General features: G+C 40.9%; 1 long non-coding RNA gene across 4 annotated transcripts in view; it reads left to right on the plus strand.

Annotated features, from left to right (window-relative positions):
- LOC144318676 (uncharacterized) overlaps positions 1-7180 on the plus strand; it is a 26773-nt gene extending 19593 nt beyond the window's left edge. For all 4 annotated transcript variants that reach the window (XR_013384734.1, XR_013384735.1, XR_013384732.1 and 1 more), the window contains one exon: positions 7026-7180. This is a non-coding gene — a long non-coding RNA (uncharacterized LOC144318676). The remainder of the gene's footprint in view (positions 1-7025) is intronic.
- The last annotated feature ends 347 nt before the right edge of the window (positions 7181-7527 follow it).

Below are 7527 nucleotides of genomic sequence, written 5' to 3' on the forward strand. Positions count from 1 at the left end.
ATTTGAAAGTTGCTAAGAGAGGAGTGCCTGGGTAGCTCAGTTGGTTAAGTGTCCAACTCTTGATTTTGGCTCAGGTCATAATCTCAGGGTTGTGAGATGGAGCCCCATGTTCTGCTCCCCAGTCAGTGGAGTCTGATTGAGATTCGCCCCCTCTGCTCCCCCTGCTCATGCTCTTTCTCTTTCTCTAAAATAAATAAATAAATCTTAAAAAAAGAGAAAGTTTCCAGGAGAATAAATATTAAAAGTTCTAATAACAAGAAAAAAAATTTTTGTGACTATCTGTGATGGGTGATGGGTATTAACTAGTCTTATTGTGATGATCACTTAGCAATACATACAAATATCGAATCATTATGTTGTACACCTGAAACTAATACAATGTATATGTCAATTATACCTTAATTTATTTTTTTAAATATTTTATTTATTTATTAAGGAGAGACACACACAGAGAGAGAGGCAGAGACAGAGGCAGAGGGAGAAGCAGGCTCCATGCAGGGAGCCCGATGCAGGACTCGATTCTGGGTCTCCAGGATCACACCCTGGGCTGAAGGCAGATGCTGAACTGCTGAGCCACTCAGGAGTCCCTCAATTGTCCCTCAATTTTTTTTTTAAAAAAAAGGTTAAATAGAAAGAACAAATCACTGCCTTTAAAGAGATCTGGAAGACTTGCTAATTATATGACAAACCAGTGAGTATAATACCAATTATGACCATGGGCTTTAAAGAAAAGAAAACAAAACATATTTGTCTCTAACGAAGTGTAAAAAATGTACTCCAGACTTAGAGACTTAAAACAATCATACCATAAGCATGTGTTATCTTGAAAAAATAAAGAAAAGAAAGGAAGGCAGAGAGATGTATGTAAGGGGGTGAGGGCCAAGACTTCTCGTCATAAGGACAGAGAAAGGGAAATGGCATAATAAATGTATTTGGTCATATCCCAGTTTCTGGCACAGAGCTCCTAAAACCCTCATAATTTTCTAAGTGATAAGAATATCTGTTGTTATTCATAACAAGCCCTTTCAACCACAGTTAAGTTTATGCTAATGAGGTGACTTAGGATGAGTCCCTACATAGTCTTAGAGTAGGGCTGATCACTAGAGAGATACATTATCAGAGGACTGAAACTTTCAGCCTTACCCACTGACCTGCACGCAGGGAAAGGGGTGGGGGGGTACAGGTTAAAGCCCTATAAATACTCTGTAACAACAAGATTTGAGGAACTTCCACTTTGGGAAACATGCCAGGAGGGTGCTGTACTCCAGTTCAACAGGGACAGAAGTGCTTGTACTTGAAGTTCTTTCAGATCTTACCCTACGTACCTTTTCATCTGGCTGTTTATATGTGTCCTTGATAATATCCTTTATAATAAACCAGTAAACCTAAGTGTTTCTCTGGGTCCTGTGTGTCTCTACAGCAAAGTAACTGAACCCAAGGAGGAGGCCTGATTTATAGCCAGTTGGCCAGAAGCACAGGTGACAACCTGGACTTGTGCTTGGCTTCTGAAGTCAGGACAGTCTTGTGGAGCTGAGCCCCAAACCTGTGGGACCTGACATGATCTCCAAGAAGATAGTGTCAGAACTAAGTTTATGGGACACCAAATCAGTGCCCGCTGAGAATTGGAGAATAGCTTGGTGGTGTTAGAAAACATATCAGGGAAAGTGATTTATCCATGCCTATAGCTGGTTAGTTGCACAGTGCTTAATTGTTTAAATTTCAATGGTGATCAATTCAACCCTGTATAATTCAATTCAACAATTGAGTACTCTGGTTAAGGCATTGTACTAAAATGAGAAAATGAGTGGACAGTCTCTGCCATCAACTAACGTATGATTTAGTGTCAAAACTATAGGAGAATCAAAGCTGTAGGGGCAACAATGTCTTCAACTCTTGCTGCATATTAGAATCACCTAGGAAGCTTTAGTACTATACTGACTCTACCACCAGAGATGTAGGTTTAATTGCTTTGGGGTGAGGTCTAGGCATTGGTGCTTTTATAATATCCCCATGTGGTTTTAATGGGCAGTCAGAGTTGAGAATCACTATGTATGGAGAGCAGAGAAAAGCAGAGAGTTAAGGATCATGGTGAGAGCAAGGAATGTTCAAGGCTTTATTCAATGAGCTTAGAAGAATGCTTTGGGTTCCCATAGGTGGAACTTGGGATGAGGAAGCCTTCCATAGCTGTGGGGAACCACATGAGCAAAACATAAAAGCAAGAAAACATGAGACATGATCAGGGAACACCTGGCTGGTTTGTGTGGTTCTCAGAGCACTTAGGCAGTAATGGGAGATAAAGAGGAAATACGGAGTGAAAACTGCTTCATCCAAGGACACACAGAAAGCACTGGCAAAGGCAGAACGAGAATGTAAATCTCTTGGCTCCTAGATCACATGAGGGAGCAGAGTCAAGGAACAAGGCCCCTGATATGAGAGTAGCAGTTCTGGGACAGGATGAGGAAACCAAGCCACAGACTCTTCTCTGTCTGGTCAAGTCCCAGTGACCCAGGGCAGGAATAGACTGAAAACCAGAGAAAACTCTCCAGTTGTATTAGTTTGGAGGAAATGAAGCTCTCTGATTCCTCTGGGAATACAGTGAATCAGGAATTGTTTGCCTTCTGTGACCCACCATCTTATATCTAATAAATATAAGTTGTAAGATCTTATATATATATAAGATATAAGATAGTTATAAGATATAAGATTATATATTATATTATATTATATTATATTATATTATACTATATTATATTATATTATATTATATTATATTATATTATATTATATTATATTATATATATATAATATAATCTTCTGGTGGAGACCAGAAGTTAATTAACTGTTTCCAGGTCATGCTGGCTTATTAGACTGTGAGCTCCTTGGACATAGGGTCACATCTTATTCAAGTGAAATCCAAATTATATGGGTCTCTTAGATACATATTACAACTATTTATTTTTACAACTTATTTTTACAATCACTTATGATTACCATGCGCCAGGTACTTGAAAAATGAGTAGTAAAAATGTTTGGTCCCTATCCTCAAGAACCTCATGGTCTTTTAAAGAAACCTCTCATGAAGAATGGTCACTGAGCCTGTGTCCTCTCTCATCTTACTCTGCTGACCTTACTGGTTAATCCTCACCTAGTCAGTCCACCTATAATCCAGGTATCTAATCTCTTTTTTGGCCTCAAGGTAAATTAAATTCTACTGTGTTGATAGGATTCATCTGGATTAGCCCCCAGGAAATGTGATTTGTAAAGTAGAACAGGAAAAATAAACCATGGCATGGAAAGGCAATTTTTGAGACAGGCAGATGGATTTTAAATAGTAGGCATAGGGCCAGGCATCTAGGCTGTAGGTGAGCAAGAATATCAATCCTAACATTGGCAATGGTCACTAGCACATAGTTCTTACATTTCAGGGTCCAGGTCAGTAAGCCACACAATATTAAAATTATTCAGTGCTTTGGGTACATGACTATTGAGCTTAGTGACATAAGAACACCAATACAACAAATTTTAGATTAAACCGACCCATGCAATCTTTTATTTTTTTATTTTTTAAATAATAAATTTATTCTTTATTGGTGTTCAATTTGCCAACATACAGAATAACACCCAGTGCTCATCCCGTCAAGTGCCCCCCCTCAGTGCCCGTCACCCATTCATCCCCACCCCCCGCCCTCCTCCCCTTCCACCACCCCTAGTTCGTTTCCCAGAGTTAGGAGTCTTCATGTTCTGTCTCCCTTTCTGATATTTCCTACCCATTTCTTCTCCCTTCCCTTCTATTCCCTTTCACTATTATTTATCCATGCAATCTTTTAAATTCAGTCCCCAAATCACCATCGACTCATGAAGCTGGAGAAGCCTGCGCACTGTGCTTCTGTCCTTGGTGCTGAAACAAACCCATAAATTGAGAGCCTTGCCCTTGCAGTGCTGGTTGTCCCTAAGACATGCTGGTGGATGAGGGAAGTAGGAAGGTGAGGGGAGAGTGACACATGGCTCTCCACACCACTTCCATTGCGAATAGGATGGTGTGGTTAATACTAAAATGTCACAGATATATGACTGGTTGACAGAGGTGTTGAGAATGCCTTGGAAAGTCAGACTTCTGCTCCTCCAGATTCCTTGAGGTCTCTAACAAAGTATGTGCATATCTCAAGATTATCTTTTATTACATATACCGAAATTACAAAACTCAGGTCTGACTCTAAAGCCATCTGTTTTTTCTCTTCCTTGCACCTTGCAGCTGCCATTATGTTTTTGGCTGTAATTTACACTCAGAGGAATCAGTTTGACATGTTTATGGATCTTTCCTGTCATATAAGGAATCTTATTTGGGCTAATTCATCTTATCTCAATACTTGGTACATTATTGGCACTAGTGGATACCCAGTAAATTCCTTTAGAAATAAAAATGAACAGTTAACACTTGATTATCTGTGGAAAAGCTCTAGAGAGGACTATTACCTGGGGAGGATTCCATTTTCCTCTACATTGTCTCCTCAGTAAGAAATAATTTACAATGTTATATCCAATTAAAACTTTACCAAATACTCAACCCCATCACTGCTTTATTGCCTAATTGAGGGCTGTGGGTGAGGGGTTGAGTAACCAAAGCCCAAGAAAGTTTAGCCAATGAGTCTGAAATAATGATGTTAATATTTCACATTTGTGTTTTTCTTTAAACTCTTCTTAAGTGCCATTACAACCAACTCCTGTTGATCATCACAATATGCATACAAGGTAGATGGCCTAAGCATCATAATTCCTATAAATATATGAGACTGAGGTTCATGAACATTAAATGTCTTGGTCAGCGAAACAATGTAAGTTATAGCTGATCTTGAAAAGAAGTATGAAGTCTCTTGACCTGTAACCAGAGTTCTTTCCATTGCTTGATAGAGGGACAAGGCAAAATTAAGACAAATGCCTCAGAATCCCAGGTGTTTCACTCCACACCCCGCATAGGGTCAGTGGAGATTTTGGGACATTTGCGGGAGTTCTCCTGATTGGAATCAACCCCTTTCAGTTGCAAAGATACTCCTCCTCTCATGGGTGATAACAGAAAGAGCAGAATTATTTTGTGTGCCTTTATTCTATCTGGCTTACTTAATTTCTTCTAGATAAATCTTGTCTCCTGCCTTAAAGCCAGGCCATTTTATAATTTTTGAAGTACTAGTTATCTGCCTTGGTCATTCTTAAATTCAAGCCAATTGCTTGCTTTCGGTACTGGCCAAAAAATAAACAGATCTGATCTGTACTGGTTACCTAACACTCATCTCTTTGTTCAACATTTAATGATATGTTTCCCTGTTAAGTGCACTTGATTTCTCATAGGGAAGCTGTAAGGGGACCCAAAAATGATTAAGTCTTAAAGGGACCTATAGAATTGTTGGGAGACATGCTATAAAGCTGTGAAATGTTGAGTAATAATAAGAACAATTTAAGACCAGAATAGAAGAGCTATCACAAGACACCTGATTGATTGCCAAATAAGTGGTGCAGACAAGAATGCTATGGTTTTGAGATGTTATACATTGATTTCAGGAGATTGAATTGGACTCGGTGTAGCTCAAGGGGTAAACTGTTATAGAGAAGGCACTAACAAAAATTTTCCACCAAAATGCAATAAAGGAGACTCCTTTGATAAGCAGGCTTTGGGGAAAAGAGGGAAGAGAGAGGAAAAGATGCTAGTTTATCCTGAACCCACTGAAGTAACAGGAAAAATTTTATGATTATAGGACAGAAGTAAACTATATTTGTAGTCTCTGCAGCTTTAAGTGTGAAAAGTTAAGATATACAGACATTTATTTATTAAAAAATGTTTATTGAGTCTATTTTGTTCTCTTCTCCAGGGCCAGGGATACAATGGTAACCCTAATAGCCATGGTCCCTACTCTCCTGGAGCTCACAGAATAGAAGCAAGGATCCATAAAGTGCTATGGGAGCACAAAGGAGAGACTGCCCAGCTGGCTTGAATGCTGGCTTCCTAGAGGAAATGACATTTTAGTTAAGACCTAAAGTTCAGGCATCAAATAGCTAATTGAGGGAGCTTAGGAGCATAGGAAAGATTGTTACAAGCAGAGAAAGCGCATGCATGATGATCCCAAAGTGAAAGAACATACGGTCTATTTTGCAAAAAAAGAAACATGGTTTGCTGGGGCCCAGGGTTGAGGCAAGAAGTCCTAAGAACTGAGGCTGGAGAAATAAGTAAGAGCCAGTCGGTGAAGGATCTTGGGCTTTGAAGATAAAAGCCAGGCCTAGGGAAGAGAAGAGATAAATGCATTCTTGAAGGCTTCTATCTGGAGAATGGCATGAGATTTGCACTTATGAAAGGTCTCTCCAGATTCGGTGAAGAGTATATTGTAAAGGAAAAGGAGCCCAATTAGGTGGCTGTGAGACAGTCATTCAGGCAAGAGATGATAGTGCTGCACTTGGAGCGGTAGCCATGGGAATGAAGAGAAGTGGTGGGCCTGATGGATATTTAGGAGTCAGACTGCAAGATCGATGACAGGTTGAATGTAGAGGGTAACAGAGTGGTACCAAGGATGTCCTAGGTGTCTGGCTCTTACTGTGTTTTGCAATTGCCTTCTGCCTGTCACCGATCCATTGAATGAACGAAGCTGGGCATGGACTCCCGATGGCTTTGTGTGGCAGGCTGGTCTCATCTCGGGGTGCTGTATCTCATTTCACTCATGAGATCCTACTTAAATCCCAGGAAAATTCAACCTGGGTGTATCAGGTGGTAGAGGGAGAAGAATAACTGGAGGAATGAAGATGGTCATTTTCTTCAACTCATGTTTTTGGTTTGTTTCCAAAGGACACATTTCTTTTTCCCTGGCTTTGGTCTGATCCACAGGATGAATTCCCTTTTCTAGATGTGTTTGCTGCTCACAGTGACAAACCAGTGCTACTTGGAGAAATAAACAAGTAATCCTCTGCTTTGTGGATGAGGATGTGGCAGGGAGGAGCTGACCTTCATTCAACAGCTAATAAAACACTGTCTCTTCCCTTTCTAGGTGCATCCAGAATCATTTTCCAAACAGACTGGAGGAGGGAGTCATGGAACGCTAGAGCTGGCTCTGGGCGGGCGAATCCCATCCTTGCTACTTAGCTGAAAAACCTGTCAGAGGCAAAGCAAATATCACAGCAACAGCGTCAGTTCCCAAGCTAATAGTGTTGTGTATGTGAGAGGGAAGCCAGGGGAGCCTGGAGAGAGGTATCTGACAGATGGATCTGCTTCCAAGGGGCAGAGAGGGTGCCTGGACCCCAGCACGGGGGCCAGGGGAATTATGGAGGTAATTAGACAGTGCTCAGTTCCGTCTCAGGTGGGCACGGTGGGGGGAGCTCTGACAGTGGGTTTCTGCATTAGAAACCAGAGGATACAACTTTAAGTGGGCAGTGAAGACAGCAGTGCTACTGGAGACATCAGTTTTGTGTGTCTCTGAGACCGACTAACATCCATTCCAAGCGAGCTTTCCCCGCTCACGGGGTGAGGTGTGTGTGACAGAAGCGTGACAC

The sequence above is a fragment of the Canis aureus genome, chromosome 8 (assembly GCF_053574225.1).
Source record: "Canis aureus isolate CA01 chromosome 8, VMU_Caureus_v.1.0, whole genome shotgun sequence".
NCBI lineage: Eukaryota > Metazoa > Chordata > Mammalia > Carnivora > Canidae > Canis > Canis aureus.